Source organism: Bombina bombina, chromosome 2 (genome assembly GCF_027579735.1).
Source record: "Bombina bombina isolate aBomBom1 chromosome 2, aBomBom1.pri, whole genome shotgun sequence".
Lineage (NCBI taxonomy): Eukaryota > Metazoa > Chordata > Amphibia > Anura > Bombinatoridae > Bombina > Bombina bombina.
The window spans coordinates 558,547,184-558,564,115 of NC_069500.1; the positions used below are offsets into that span (position 1 = coordinate 558,547,184).

The following is a 16,932-nucleotide window of genomic DNA, read 5'->3' on the forward strand; positions in this document are numbered from 1 at the left end:
GGGACATGAAAGTCAAATTTAACCTTATATTATTTTAGAGGTTATAGTTATAAAGAAAAAATGTTCCAATTTACTCCCATTGTCAAATTTAATTTATTTTCTTGGTATGATACTGTATTTGTTCAAGAGCATATTTATGTAGGCTCAGGAGCATACACATGACCTGTACACTATATGGCAGCAATTTATGCAAAAATGTTCAAGGTTGTTACAAACATTGTTGCAAACACTACTGCCATACAGTGTTAAAGACGTTAAAGTATACAAAGGAACAACGTATATTTGATAATAGAAATAAAACAATTTTGTTTATCATGAAAGTTTCAATAGTTTAATAGATAATACATTTCCAATACCATCAGGTGCGGCACCAAGGCCCATGTACTGGGGAGCCATAGCAGCCAGACTATACATAGGTGTGTGCAGAATGTGTACAATCCTAATGCAGATAAGCCTTTTTTTAGGCTTCCTATCTTTCTATTTATCCTCAACATCATTATACAGAGCAGCATGTATACTATTACTATTGGTTACTTCTGAGTTACCTTTGCGGGTCCAAAAAATGTTTTTGCATCTGGCCCTCTGTTGAGTATGTCATCTATTGGATTACATTTTATTCATATTTTCTGTTTGATTTGTCAGACATTGAAAAGGTGATACAGTGCCCTCCACTAATATTGGCGCCCTTGGTAAATATAAGCAAAGGCTGTGAGAAATTGTCTTTATTGTTTAACCTTTTGTTCAAAAAATGCACAAAAATACTCTGCTATATCAAACAATTGCAAACATAACACAGGTTTATAAAAAAAAAATCTTTGTTAAATATATGTGTGACAAAATTATTGGCACTCATTTAGTCAATACTTTGTGTGCTACCTCCCTTTGTCAGGATAAAAGCTCTTAGTCTTTTCCTATAATGCCTGATGAGGTTGGAGAATACATGGCAAGAGATCTGAGACCATACCTCCATACAAAATTTCCCCTGATCCTTCAAATTTTGAGGTCAACACTGGTGGACTCTCTTCTTCAGTTCACTCACTGGTTTCCTCTGGAGTTCAGGTCAGGGGACTGGGATGGGCACATCAGGACCTTGATTTTGTGGTCAGTAAATAATTTTTGGGTTGATTTTGATGTATGTTTTGGGTCATTGTCCTGCTGGAAGATTTCTGGCAGAGACAGTCACGTGTTCATTTAATATCTGTTGATATTTGATAGAGTCCATGATGCCATGTATCCTAACAAAATGTCCAGGTCCTCTGTCAGAAAAACAGCCCCAAAACATTAAAGGGCCATTAAAGTCAAAATTAAACTTTCATGATTCAGATAGAGCATGCAATTTTAACCCCTTAACGACCAAGGACGTACGCCACACGTCCTCAAAAAAAATGCAGTAAATGACCGAGGACGTGTGGCGTACGTCCTTGGTCTGGAAAGCAGCTGGAAGCGATCCTGCTCGCTTCCAGCTGCTTTCCGGTTATTGTAGTGATGCCTCGATATGGAGGCATCCTGCAATAACCCCCCTTGGCCATCCGATGCAGAGAGAGCCACTCTGTGGCCCTCTCTGCACCGGACATCGATGGCCGGTATCGTTGGTGGGTGGGAGCTTACGTGGGAGGCGGGTGGGCGGCCATCGGTGCTCTATGTGGAGTGGAGGGGGGCGGGAGCTACGGGGGCGCGCACGGGAGCGCGCGCGTGCACGGGGGGTGGTGGGCGGGCGCGTGCACGGGGCGGGAGCGGGTGGGAACCGCTACACTACAGAAAAAAAAAAGTTAAAAGTTGAAAAAACAAACATACTAAAATGCAATCTAAGGGTCCTGGAAGGGGTTGGGGGTTGGTCTCGATGGGGGGGGAAAGCTACACTACAGAAAAGGGAATTTTTTTTTAAAAAAAGGCACATTTTGTTACAAAACTGGGTACTGGCAGACAGCTGCCAGTACCCAAGATGGCGCCCATTATTGCAGAGGGGAAGGGTTAGAGAGCAGTTTGGTGGGGGATCAGTGAGGTTGGGGTCTAAGGGGGGATCCTACACATCAGCATATGTAAATATGCTTTTTTTCTCCAACATAGGTGTGTCCGGTCCACGGCGTCATCCTTACTTGTGGGATATTCTCTTCCCCAACAGGAAATGGCAAAGAGCCCAGCAAAGCTGGTCACATGATCCCTCCTAGGCTCCGCCTTCCCCAGTCATTCTCTTTGCCGTTGTACAGGCAACATCTCCACGGAGATGGCTTAGAGTTTTTTAGTGTTTAACTGTAGTTTTTATTATTCAATCAAGAGTTTGTTATTTTAAAATAGTGCTGGTATGTACTATTTACTCTGAAACAGAAAAGAGATGAAGATATCTGTTTGTAAGAGGAAAATGATTTTAGCAACCGTTACTAAAATCGATGGCTGTTTCCACACAGGACTGTTGAGAGGAATTAACTTCAGTTGGGGGAACAGTGAGCAGACTTTTGCTGCTTGAGGTATGACACATTCTAACAAGACAATGTAATGCTGGAAGCTGTCATTTTCCCTATGGGATCCGGTAAGCCATTTTTATTACAGAAAGAAAAAAAAAAAAAGGGCTTCACAAGGGCTTTTTAAGACTGTAGACATTTTCTGGGCTAAATCGATTTATATATAAAAGGCCCGGTATACCTTTCGTCCCTCCCCCCATATTTAAAAAATTGTTTCCTATGGTCGACCCCAGAAAGGACTTATGGCAGACAGTCCCCAAGGTCGAGGGGGCGGTTTCTACTCTAAACAAACGCACCACTATACCCATAGAAGATAGTTGTGCTTTCAAAGATCCTATGGATAAAAAATTAGAAGGTTTGCTTAAAAAGATGTTTGTTCAGCAAGGTTACCTTCTACAACCAATTTCATGCATTGTTCCTGTCACTACAGCAGCGTATTTCTGGTTCGATGAGCTAGAAAAGGCGCTCAATAATAATTCTTCTTCTTATGAGGAGATTATGGACAGAATTCATGCTCTCAAATTGGCTAATTCTTTCACCCTAGACGCCACTTTGCAATTGGCTAGGTTAGCGGCGAAAAATTCTGGTTTTGCTATTGTGGCGCGCAGAGCGCTTTGGTTAAAATCTTGGTCAGCGGATGCGTCTTCCAAGAACAAATTGCTTAACATTCCTTTCAAGGGGAAAACGCTGTTTGGCCCTGACTTGAAAGAGATTATCTCTGATATCACTGGGGGCAAGGGCAACGCCCTTCCTCAGGATAGGTCTTTCAAGGCCAAAAATAAACCTAATTTTCGTCCCTTTCGCAGAAACGGACCAGCCCCAAGTGCTACGTCCTCTAAGCAAGAGGGTAATACTTCTCAAGCCAAGCCAGCCTGGAGACCAATGCAAGGCTGGAACAAAGGAAAGCAGGCCAAGAAACCTGCCACTGCTACCAAGACAGCATGAGATGTTGGCCCCCGATCCGGGACCGGATCTGGTGGGGGGCAGACTCTCTCTCTTCGCTCAGGCTTGGGCAAGAGATGTTCTGGATCCTTGGGCACTAGAAATAGTCTCCCAAGGTTATCTTCTGGAATTCAAGGGGCTTCCCCCAAGGGGGAGGTTCCACAGGTCTCAATTGTCTTCAGACCACATAAAAAGACAGGCATTCTTACATTGTGTAGAAGACCTGTTAAAAATGGGAGTGATTCATCCTGTTCCTTTAGGAGAACAAGGGATGGGGTTCTACTCCAATCTGTTCGTAGTTCCCAAAAAAGAGGGAACATTCAGACCAATCTTAGATCTCAAGATCCTAAACAAGTTTCTCAAGGTTCCATCGTTCAAAATGGAAACCATTCGAACAATTCTTCCTTCCATCCAGGAAGGTCAATTCATGACCACGGTGGATTTAAAGGATGCGTATCTACATATTCCTATCCACAAGGAACATCATCGGTTCCTAAGGTTCGCATTCCTGGACAAGCATTACCAGTTTGTGGCACTTCCGTTCGGATTAGCCACTGCTCCAAGGATTTTCACAAAGGTACTAGGGTCCCTTCTAGCGGTGCTAAGACCAAGGGGCATTGCAGTAGTACCTTACTTGGACGACATTCTGATTCAAGCGTCGTCCCTTCCTCAAGCAAAGGCTCACACGGACATTGTCCTGGCCTTTCTCAGATCTCACGGGTGGAAAGTGAACGTAGAAAAAAGTTCTCTATCTCCGTCAACAAGGGTTCCCTTCTTGGGAACAATAATAGACTCCTTAGAAATGAGGATTTTTCTGACAGAGGCCAGAAAATCAAAACTTCTAAACTCTTGTCAAATACTTCATTCTGTTCCTCTTCCTTCCATAGCGCAGTGCATGGAAGTAATAGGTTTGATGGTAGCGGCAATGGACATAGTTCCTTTTGCGCGAATTCATCTAAGACCATTACAACTGTGCATGCTCAGTCAGTGGAATGGGGACTATACAGACTTGTCTCCGACGATACAAGTAGATCAGAGGACCAGAGATTCACTCCGTTGGTGGCTGTCCCTGGACAACCTGTCACAGGGGATGAGCTTCTGCAGACCAGAGTGGGTCATTGTCACGACCGACGCCAGTCTGGTGGGCTGGGGCGCGGTCTGGGGACCCCTGAAAGCTCAGGGTCTTTGGTCTCAGGAAGAATCTCTTCTCCTGATAAATATTCTGGAACTGAGAGCGATATTCAATGCTCTCAAGGCTTGGCCTCAGCTAGCAAAGGCCAAGTTCATACGGTTTCAATCAGACAACATGACGACTGTTGCGTACATCAACCATCAGGGGGGAACAAGGAGTTCCCTGGCGATGGAAGAAGTGACCAAAATCATTCAATGGGCGGAGACTCACTCCTGCCACTTGTCTGCAATCCACATCCCAGGAGTGGAAAATTGGGAAGCGGATTTTCTGAGTCGTCAGACATTTCATCCGGGGGAGTGGGAACTCCATCCGGAAATCTTTGCCCAAATTACTCAATTGTGGGGCATTCCAGACATGGATCTGATGGCCTCTCGTCAGAACTTCAAAGTTCCTTGCTACGGGTCCAGATCCAGGGATCCCAAGGCGACTCTAGTAGATGCACTAGTAGCACCTTGGACCTTCAAACTAGCTTATGTATTCCCGCCGTTTCCTCTCATCCCCCGGCTGGTAGCCAGGATCAATCAGGAGAGGGCATCGGTGATCTTGATAGCTCCTGCGTGGCCACGCAGGACTTGGTATGCAGACCTGGTGAATATGTCATCGGCTCCACCATGGAAGCTACCTTTGAGACGAGACCTTCTTGTTCAAGGTCCGTTCGAACATCCGAATCTGGTCTCACTCCAACTGACTGCTTGGAGATTGAACGCTTGATCTTATCAAAGCGAGGGTTCTCAGATTCTGTCATTGATACTCTTGTTCAGGCCAGAAAGCCTGTAACTAGAAAAATTTACCACAAAATATGGAAAAAATATATCTGTTGGTGTGAATCTAAAGGATTCCCTTGGGACAAGGTAAAAATTCCTAAGATTCTATCCTTTCTTCAAGAAGGTTTGGAGAAAGGATTATCTGCAAGTTCCTTGAAGGGACAGATTTCTGCCTTGTCTGTGTTACTTCACAAAAAGCTGGCAGCTGTGCCAGATGTTCAAGCCTTTGTTCAGGCTCTGGTTAGAATCAAGCCTGTTTACAAACCTTTGACTCCTCCTTGGAGTCTCAATTTAGTTCTTTCAGTTCTTCAGGGGGTTCCGTTTGAACCCTTACATTCCGTTGATATTAAGTTATTATCTTGGAAAGTTTTGTTTTTGGTTGCAATTTCTTCTGCTAGAAGAGTTTCAGAATTATCTGCTCTGCAGTGTTCTCCTCCTTATCTGGTGTTCCATGCAGATAAGGTGGTTTTACGTACTAAACCTGGTTTTCTTCCGAAAGTTGTTTCTAACAAAAACATTAACCAGGAGATAGTCGTGCCTTCTTTGTGTCCGAATCCAGTTTCAAAGAAGGAACGTTTGTTGCACAATTTGGATGTTGTTCGTGCTCTAAAATTCTATTTAGATGCTACAAAGGATTTTAGACAAACATCTTCCTTGTTTGTTGTTTATTCGGGTAAAAGGAGAGGTCAAAAAGCAACTTCTACCTCTCTCTCTTTTTGGATTAAAAGCATCATCAGATTGGCTTATGAGACTACCGGACGGCAGCCTCCTGAAAGAATCACAGCTCATTCCACTAGGGCTGTGGCTTCCACATGGGCCTTCAAGAACGAGGCTTCTGTTGATCAGATATGTAAGGCAGCGACTTGGTCTTCACTGCACACTTTTACTAAATTTTACAAGTTTGATACTTTTGCTTCTTCTGAGGCTATTTTTGGGAGAAAGGTTTTGCAAGCCGTGGTGCCTTCTATCTAGGTGACCTGATTTGCTCCCTCCCTTCATCCGTGTCCTAAAGCTTTGGTATTGGTTCCCACAAGTAAGGATGACGCCGTGGACCGGACACACCTATGTTGGAGAAAACAGAATTTATGTTTACCTGATAAATTACTTTCTCCAACGGTGTGTCCGGTCCACGGCCCGCCCTGGTTTTTTAATCAGGTCTGATAATTTATTTTCTTTAACTACAGTCACCACGGTATCATATGGTTTCTCCTATGCAAATATTCCTCCTTTACGTCGGTCGAATGACTGGGGAAGGCGGAGCCTAGGAGGGATCATGTGACCAGCTTTGCTGGGCTCTTTGCCATTTCCTGTTGGGGAAGAGAATATCCCACAAGTAAGGATGACGCCGTGGACCGGACACACCGTTGGAGAAAGTAATTTATCAGGTAAACATAAATTCTGTTTTTTTTTTTAAAAAAAAAAGGGCCAAATACCTTTTATTTTAGTACTGGCAGAGTTTCTGCCAGTACTTAAGATGGCGGGGACAATTGTGGGGTGGGGGAGGGAAGAGAGCTGTTTGGGAGGGATCAGGGGGTCTGATGTTTCAGGTGGGAGGCTGAGCTCTACACTAAAGCTAAAATTAACCCTGCAAGCTCCCTACAAGCTACATAATTAACCCCTTCACTGCTAGCCATAATACACGTGTAATGCGCAGCGGCATTTAGAGGCCTTCTAATTACCAAAAAGCAATGCCAAAGCCATATATGTCTGCTATTTCTGAACAAAGGGGATCCCAGAGAAGCATTTACAACCATTTGTGCCATAATTGCAGAAGCTGTTTGTAAATAATTTCAGTGAGAAACCTAAAATTGAGAAAAAATTAACGTTTTTTTTTAATTTGATCGCATTTAGCAGTGAAATGGTGGCATGAAATATACCAAAATTGGCCTAGATCAATACTTGGGGTTGTCTACTACACTACACTAAAGCTAAAACTACCCCAAAAAGCTCCCTACATGCTCCCTAATTAACCCCTTCACTGCTGGGCATAATACACGTGTGGTGCGCAGTGGCATTTAGTTGCCTTCTAATTACCAAAAAGCAACACCAAAGTCATATATGTCTGCTATTTCTGAACAAAGGGGATCCCAGAGAAGAATTTACAACCATTTATGCCATAATTGCACAAGCTGTTTGTAAATAATTTAAGTTAGAAACCAAAAGTTTGTGAAAAAATTTGTGAAAAGTGAACGATTTTTTCTATTTGATTGCATTTGGCGGTGAAATGGTGGCATGAAATATACCAAAATGGGCCTAGATCAATACTTTGGGTTGTCTACTAAAAAAAAATATATACATGTCAATGGATATTCAGAGATTCCTGAAAGATATCAGTGCTCTAATGTAACTATCGCTAATTTTGAAAAGAAATGGTTTGGAAATAGCAAAGTGCTACTTGTATTTATGGCCCTATAGTTTACAAAAAAAGCAAAGAACATGTAAACATTGGGTATTTCTAAACTCAGGACAAAATTTAGAAACTATTTAGCATGGGTGTTTTTTGGTGGTTGTAGATGTGTAACAGATTTTGGGGGTCAAAGTTAGAAAAAGTGTGTTTTTTTCCATTTTTTCCTCATATTTTATAATTTTTTTATAGTAAATTATAAGATATGATGAAAATAATGGTATCTTTAGAAAGTCCATTTAATGGCGAGAAAAACGGTATATAATATGTGTGGGTACAGTAAATGAGTAAGAGGAAAATTACAACTAAACACAAACACCTCAAAAATTTAAAAATAGCCTTGGTCCCAAACGGACAGAAAATGGAAAAGTGCTGTGGTCATTAAGGGGTTAAAAAAACTATCCAGTTTACTTCCATTAACAAAATGTGCACAGTCTACTGAGCAAGTGCAAAAATTCACAAAATATATGTATGTGCATTTGTGATTGGCTGACAGCTGCCATATGATGCAGTGGGAGTGGAAATAGACATAACTTTGAAAGTTGTCAGAAAAAAAATCTTCTCATTTGAAGTTCAGATTAAGTGCTATTGCATTGTCTTGTTATCATGCATGTGTTCATTATGCAAATCTACTGTATTTACTGGTCTTTTAAAGAGCAACACCATATTTAACCATGGGTATGACATAATTTTCCACATGGCTACCTCTGTGTGCACCAAACCCACCTCTGGTGTTTATTGCCAAAAAGCTCTATTTTTGTTTAATCTGACCATAGAACCTTATCCCATTTCAAATTCCAGTAGTGTCTGGCAAACTGAAAACGTTTGAGCTTGTTTTTGGATAAGAGTAGAGGCTTCTCTTGAAACTCTTCCAAACAATTTCTGGTGATGTAGGTGACGTCGAATTGTAGTTTTGGAGACTTTCTGACCCCAAGACGCAACTAACATCAGTTCTCCAGCTGTGATCCTTGGAGATATTTTGGCCATTCAAACCATCCTCTTCACAGTGTTCTTTATTAACATTATATGGTGGATTCATAACATTTTCAGTTGGCTTGAACTTCTTAATTATCCAGCTAAAAGCTCCAAGAGAACAAAGCAAATTAGATACTAGAAGTAACTTGGAAAATTGTTTAAAATTGCGTTTCTATCTCAATTATGAAAGTTTAATTTTTACTTTAGTGTCCCTTTAGCCCCATTGTTCCCCTAAAATTCTATGTACACATAAAAAAACCCTACTAAGTTTCAAGAAGCTTAAAGGGATACTAAACCCAAATGTGAAAAGGAAGGGGCAAGCATTAAAAATCAAAGGGAAACCTATAATGTTACCGTTTAATTTATTATTTAATTTATTATTATTAAAGGAATAGTCTAGTCAAAATTAAACTTTCATGAGAGCATGCAACTTTCTAATTTACTCCTATTATCAATTTTTCTTTGTTCTTTTGGTATCTTTATTTCAATGTAAGCTTAGTAGCCTGCCCATTCTTGGTTCAACACCTGGGTAGCGCTTGCTGATTGGTGTCTAAATGTAGCCATCCAATCGGCAAGCGCTACCCAGGTGCTGAACCAAAAATGGTCCGGCTCCTATGTTTACATTCTTGCCTTTTCAAATAAGGATACACCAAGAGAACGAAGAAAATTTAATAATATGAGTAAATTAGAAAGTTGATTAAAATTGCATGTTCAATCTGAATCATGAAAGTTTAATTTTTACTAGACGGGTAAATAAAAATCAATTTAAAAAAATAAATTAAAAAAATTGGATTTTTAAATTTAAATCAGATTTGTTTTCTCTTGTTAAGTGTATCCAGTCCACGGATCATCCATTACTTGTGGGATATTCTCCTTCCCAACAGGAAGTTGCAAGAGGATCACCCACAGCAGAGCTGCTATATAGCTCCTCCCCTCACTGCCATATCCAGTCATTCTCTTGCAACTCTCAACTAAGATGGAGGTCGTAAAAGGACTGTGGTGTTTTATACTTAGTTTATTTCTTCAATCAAAAGTTTGTTATTTTTAAATGGTACCGGAGTGTACTGTTTATCTCAGGCAGTATTTAGAAGAAGAATCTGCCTGCGTTTTCTATGATCTTAGCAGAAGTAGCTAAGATCCTTTGCTGTTCTCACATATTCTGAGGAGTGAGGTAACTTCAGAGGGGGAATAGCGTGCAGGTTTTCCTGTAATAAGGTATGTGCAGTTAAAATATTTTTCTAGGGATGGAATTTGCTAGAAAATGCTGCTGATACCGAAGTAATGTAAGTAAAGCCTTAAATGCAGTGATAGCGACTGGTATCAGGCTTATTAATAGAGATACATACTCTTATAAAAGTGCATTTTAAAACGTTTGCTGGCATGTTTAATCATTTTTATGTATGTTTGGTGATAAAACTTATTGGGGCCTAGTTTTTTCCACCAAGTGAACGATTTTTTCTATTTGATTGCATTTGGCGGTGAAATGGTGGCATGAAATGGTGGCATGGTGGCATGAAATATACCAAAATGGGCCTAGATCAATACTTTGGGTTGTCTACTAAAAAAAAATATATACATGTCAATGGATATTCAGAGATTCCTGAAAGATGTCAGTGCTCTAATGTAACTATCGCTAATTTTGAAAAGAAATGGTTTGGAAATAGCAAAGTGCTACTTGTATTTATGGCCTTATAGTTTACAAAAAAAGCAAAGAACATGTAAACATTGGGTATTTCTAAACTCAGGACAAAATTTAGAAACTATTTAGCATGGGTGTTTTTTGGTGGTTGTAGCTGTGTAACAGATTTTGGGGATCAAAGTTAGAAAAAGAGTGTTTTTTTCCATTTTTTCCTCATATTTTATAATTTTTTTTATAGTAAATTATAAGATATGATGAAAATAATGGTATCTTTAGAAAGTCCATTTAATGGTGAGAAAAACGGTATATAATATGTGTGGGTACAGTAAATGAGTAAGAGGAAAATTACAACTAAACACAAACACCTCAAAAATTTAAAAATAGCCTTGGTCCCAAACGGACAGAAAATGGAAAAGTGCTGTGGTCATTAAGGGGTTAAAAAAACTATCCAGTTTACTTCCATTAACAAAATGTGCACAGTCTACTGAGCAAGTGCAAAAATTCACAAAATATATGTATGTGCATTTGTGATTGGCTGACAGCTGCCATATGATGCAGTGGGAGTGGAAATAGACATAACTTTGAAAGTTGTCAGAAAAAAAATCTTCTCATTTGAAGTTCAGATTAAGTGCTATTGCATTGTCTTGTTATCATGCATGTGTTCATTATGCAAATCTACTGTATTTACTGGTCTTTTAAAGAGCAACACCATATTTAACCATGGGTATGACATAATTTTCCACATGGCTACCTCTGTGTGCACCAAACCCACCTCTGGTGTTTATTGCCAAAAAGCTCTATTTTTGTTTAATCTGACCATAGAACCTTATCCCATTTCAAATTCCAGTAGTGTCTGGCAAACTGAAAACGTTTGAGCTTGTTTTTGGATAAGAGTAGAGGCTTCTCTTGAAACTCTTCCAAACAATTTCTGGTGATGTAGGTGACGTCGAATTGTAGTTTGGAGACTTTCTGACCCCAAGACGCAACTAACATCAGTTCTCCAGCTGTGATCCTTGGAGATATTTTGGCCATTCAAACCATCCTCTTCACAGTGTTCTTTATTAACATTATATGGTGGATTCATAACATTTTCAGTTGGCTTGAACTTCTTAATTATCCAGCTAAAAGCTCCAAGAGAACGAAGCAAATTAGATACTAGAAGTAACTTGGAAAGTTGTTTAAAATTGCGTTTCTATCTCAATTATGAAAGTTTAATTTTTACTTTAGTGTCCCTTTAGCCCCATTGTTCCCCTAAAATTCTATGTACACATAAAAAAACCCTACTAAGTTTCAGAAAGCTTAAAGGGATACTAAACCCAAATGTGAAAAGGAAGGGGCAAGCATTAAAAATCAAAGGGAAACCTATAATGTTACCGTTTAATTTATTATTTAATTTATTATTATTAAAGGAATAGTCTAGTCAAAATTAAACTTTCATGAGAGCATGCAACTTTCTAATTTACTCCTATTATCAATTTTTCTTTTTTCTTTCGGTATCTTTATTTCAATGTAAGCTTAGTAGCCTGCCCATTCTTGGTTCAACACCTGGGTAGCGCTTGCTGATTGGTGTCTAAATGTAGCCATCCAATCGGCAAGCGCTACCCAGGTGCTGAACCAAAAATGGTCCGGCTCCTATGTTTACATTCTTGCCTTTTCAAATAAGGATACACCAAGAGAACGAAGAAAATTTAATAATATGAGTAAATTAGAAAGTTGATTAAAATTGCATGTTCAATCTGAATCATGAAAGTTTAATTTTTACTAGACGGGTAAATAAAAATCAATTTAAAAAAATAAATTAAAAAAATTGGATTTTTAAATTTAAATCAGATTTGTTTTCTCTTGTTAAGTGTATCCAGTCCACAGATCATCCATTACTTGTGGGATATTCTCCTTCCCAACAGGAAGTTGCAAGAGGATCACCCACAGCAGAGCTGCTATATAGCTCCTCCCCTCACTGCCATATCCAGTCATTCTCTTGCAACTCTCAACTAAGATGGAGGTCGTAAAAGGACTGTGGTGTTTTATACTTAGTTTATTTCTTCAATCAAAAGTTTGTTATTTTTAAATGGTACCGGAGTGTACTGTTTATCTCAGGCAGTATTTAGAAGAAGAATCTGCCTGCGTTTTCTATGATCTTAGCAGAAGTAGCTAAGATCCTTTGCTGTTCTCACATATTCTGAGGAGTGAGGTAACTTCAGAGGGGGAATAGCGTGCAGGTTTTCCTGTAATAAGGTATGTGCAGTTAAAATATTTTTCTAGGGATGGAATTTGCTAGAAAATGCTGCTGATACCGAAGTAATGTAAGTAAAGCCTTAAATGCAGTGATAGCGACTGGTATCAGGCTTATTAATAGAGATACATACTCTTATAAAAGTGCATTTTAAAACGTTTGCTGGCATGTTTAATCATTTTTATGTATGTTTGGTGATAAAACTTATTGGGGCCTAGTTTTTTCCACCAAGTGAACGATTTTTTCTATTTGATTGCATTTGGCGGTGAAATGGTGGCATGAAATGGTGGCATGGTGGCATGAAATATACCAAAATGGGCCTAGATCAATACTTTGGGTTGTCTACTAAAAAAAAATATATACATGTCAATGGATATTCAGAGATTCCTGAAAGATGTCAGTGCTCTAATGTAACTATCGCTAATTTTGAAAAGAAATGGTTTGGAAATAGCAAAGTGCTACTTGTATTTATGGCCTTATAGTTTACAAAAAAAGCAAAGAACATGTAAACATTGGGTATTTCTAAACTCAGGACAAAATTTAGAAACTATTTAGCATGGGTGTTTTTTGGTGGTTGTAGCTGTGTAACAGATTTTGGGGATCAAAGTTAGAAAAAGAGTGTTTTTTTCCATTTTTTCCTCATATTTTATAATTTTTTTTATAGTAAATTATAAGATATGATGAAAATAATGGTATCTTTAGAAAGTCCATTTAATGGTGAGAAAAACGGTATATAATATGTGTGGGTACAGTAAATGAGTAAGAGGAAAATTACAACTAAACACAAACACCTCAAAAATTTAAAAATAGCCTTGGTCCCAAACGGACAGAAAATGGAAAAGTGCTGTGGTCATTAAGGGGTTAAAAAAACTATCCAGTTTACTTCCATTAACAAAATGTGCACAGTCTACTGAGCAAGTGCAAAAATTCACAAAATATATGTATGTGCATTTGTGATTGGCTGACAGCTGCCATATGATGCAGTGGGAGTGGAAATAGACATAACTTTGAAAGTTGTCAGAAAAAAAATCTTCTCATTTGAAGTTCAGATTAAGTGCTATTGCATTGTCTTGTTATCATGCATGTGTTCATTATGCAAATCTACTGTATTTACTGGTCTTTTAAAGAGCAACACCATATTTAACCATGGGTATGACATAATTTTCCACATGGCTACCTCTGTGTGCACCAAACCCACCTCTGGTGTTTATTGCCAAAAAGCTCTATTTTTGTTTAATCTGACCATAGAACCTTATCCCATTTCAAATTCCAGTAGTGTCTGGCAAACTGAAAACGTTTGAGCTTGTTTTTGGATAAGAGTAGAGGCTTCTCTTGAAACTCTTCCAAACAATTTCTGGTGATGTAGGTGACGTCGAATTGTAGTTTGGAGACTTTCTGACCCCAAGACGCAACTAACATCAGTTCTCCAGCTGTGATCCTTGGAGATATTTTGGCCATTCAAACCATCCTCTTCACAGTGTTCTTTATTAACATTATATGGTGGATTCATAACATTTTCAGTTGGCTTGAACTTCTTAATTATCCAGCTAAAAGCTCCAAGAGAACGAAGCAAATTAGATACTAGAAGTAACTTGGAAAGTTGTTTAAAATTGCGTTTCTATCTCAATTATGAAAGTTTAATTTTTACTTTAGTGTCCCTTTAGCCCCATTGTTCCCCTAAAATTCTATGTACACATAAAAAAACCCTACTAAGTTTCAGAAAGCTTAAAGGGATACTAAACCCAAATGTGAAAAGGAAGGGGCAAGCATTAAAAATCAAAGGGAAACCTATAATGTTACCGTTTAATTTATTATTTAATTTATTATTATTAAAGGAATAGTCTAGTCAAAATTAAACTTTCATGAGAGCATGCAACTTTCTAATTTACTCCTATTATCAATTTTTCTTTTTTCTTTCGGTATCTTTATTTCAATGTAAGCTTAGTAGCCTGCCCATTCTTGGTTCAACACCTGGGTAGCGCTTGCTGATTGGTGTCTAAATGTAGCCATCCAATCGGCAAGCGCTACCCAGGTGCTGAACCAAAAATGGTCCGGCTCCTATGTTTACATTCTTGCCTTTTCAAATAAGGATACACCAAGAGAACGAAGAAAATTTAATAATATGAGTAAATTAGAAAGTTGATTAAAATTGCATGTTCAATCTGAATCATGAAAGTTTAATTTTTACTAGACGGGTAAATAAAAATCAATTTAAAAAAATAAATTAAAAAAATTGGATTTTTAAATTTAAATCAGATTTGTTTTCTCTTGTTAAGTGTATCCAGTCCATGGATCATCCATTACTTGTGGGATATTCTCCTTCCCAACAGGAAGTTGCAAGAGGATCACCCACAGCAGAGCTGCTATATAGCTCCTCCCCTCACTGCCATATCCAGTCATTCTCTTGCAACTCTCAACTAAGATGGAGGTCGTAAGAGGACTGTGGTGTTTTATACTTAGTTTATTTCTTCAATCAAAAGTTTGTTATTTTTAAATGGTACCGGAGTGTACTGTTTATCTCAGGCAGTATTTAGAAGAAGAATCTGCCTGCGTTTTCTATGATCTTAGCAGAAGTAGCTAAGATCCTTTGCTGTTCTCACATATTCTGAGGAGTGAGGTAACTTCAGAGGGGGAATAGCGTGCAGGTTTTCCTGTAATAAGGTATGTGCAGTTAAAATATTTTTCTAGGGATGGAATTTGCTAGAAAATGCTGCTGATACCGAAGTAATGTAAGTAAAGCCTTAAATGCAGTGATAGCGACTGGTATCAGGCTTATTAATAGAGATACATACTCTTATAAAAGTGCATTTTAAAACGTTTGCTGGCATGTTTAACCATTTTTATATATGTTTGGTGATAAAACATATTGGGGCCTAGTTTTTTCCACATGGCTGGCTTGAATTTTGCCTAGAAACAGTTCCCTGAGGCTTCCCACTGTTGTAATATGAGTGGGAGGGGCCTATTTTAGTGTTTTTTTGCACAGCAAAAATTACAGACACAGACATCCAGCTTCTTCCTGCATGATCCAGGACTTCTCTGAAGGGCTCAAAAGGCTTCAAAAGTCGTATTGAGGGAGGTAAAAAGCCACAGTAGAGCTGTGGCAGTTGTTGTGACTGTTTAAAAAACGTTTTTGTCATTTGTTATTCCGTTTTTGGTATTAAGGGGTTAATCATCCATTTGCAAGTGGGTGCAATGCTCTGCTAACTTATTACATACACTGTAAAAATTTCGTTAGTGTAACTGCATTTTTTCACTGTTATTTCAAAATTTGGGAAAATTTGTGTTTCTTAAAGGCGCAGTAACGTTTTTTTATATTGCTTGTAAACTTGTTTTAAAGTGTTTTCCAAGCTTGCTAGTCTCATTGCTAGTCTGTTTAAACATGTCTGACACAGAGGAACCTACTTGTTCATTATGTTTGAAAGCCATGGTGGAGCCCCATAGGAGAATGTGTACTAAATGTATTGATTTCACCTTAAACGGTAAAGCTCAGTCTTTATCTATAAAATAATTATCACCAGAGGGTTCTGTCGAGGGGGAAGTTATGCCGACTAACTCTCCCCACGTGTCAGACCCTTCGCCTCCCGCTCAGGGGATGCATGCTAATATTGCGCCAATTACATCAGGGACGCCCATAGCGATTACCTTGCAGGACATGGCTGCAATCATGAATAATACCCTGTCAGAGGTATTATCTTCTAGATTGCCTGAATTAAGAGGCAAGCGCAATAGCTCTGGGGTTAAGAGAGATACAGAGCGCGCTAATGCTGTTAGAGCCATGTCTGATACTGCGTCACAGTATGCAGAACATGAGGACGGAGAGCTTCAGTCTGTGGGTGACATCTCTGACTCGGGGAAACCTGTTCAGAGATTTCTAATTTTAAATTTAAGCTTGAGAACCTCCGTGTATTACTTGGGGAGGTATTAGCTGCTCTGAATGACTGTAACACAGTTGCAATTTCAGAGAAATTGTGTAGGCTGGATAGATACTATGCGGTGCAGGTGTGTACTGACGTTTTTCCTATACCTAAAAGGCTTACAGAAATTATTAGCAAGGAGTGGGATAGACCCGGTGTGCCCTTTTCCCCACCTCCTATATTTAGAAAAATGTTTCCAATAGACGCCACTACACGGGACTTATGGCAGACGGTCCCTAAGGTGGAGGGAGCAGTTTCTACTTTAGCAAAGCGTACCACTATCCCGGTTGAGGACAGTTGTGCTTTTTCAGATCCAATGGATAAAAAATTGGAGGGTTACCTTAAGGAAATGTTTATTCAACAAGGTTTTATTTTGCAGCCCCTTGCATGCATTGCGCCTGTCACTGCTG

At 39.1% G+C, this 16,932-nt stretch overlaps 1 protein-coding gene across 2 annotated transcripts in view; it reads left to right on the forward strand.

Moving 5' to 3' along the window:
- The window catches only part of FANCC (FA complementation group C), a 1,120,322-nt gene that overhangs the window by 882,684 nt on the left and 220,706 nt on the right, over positions 1-16,932 (forward strand). The window lies entirely within an intron of this gene.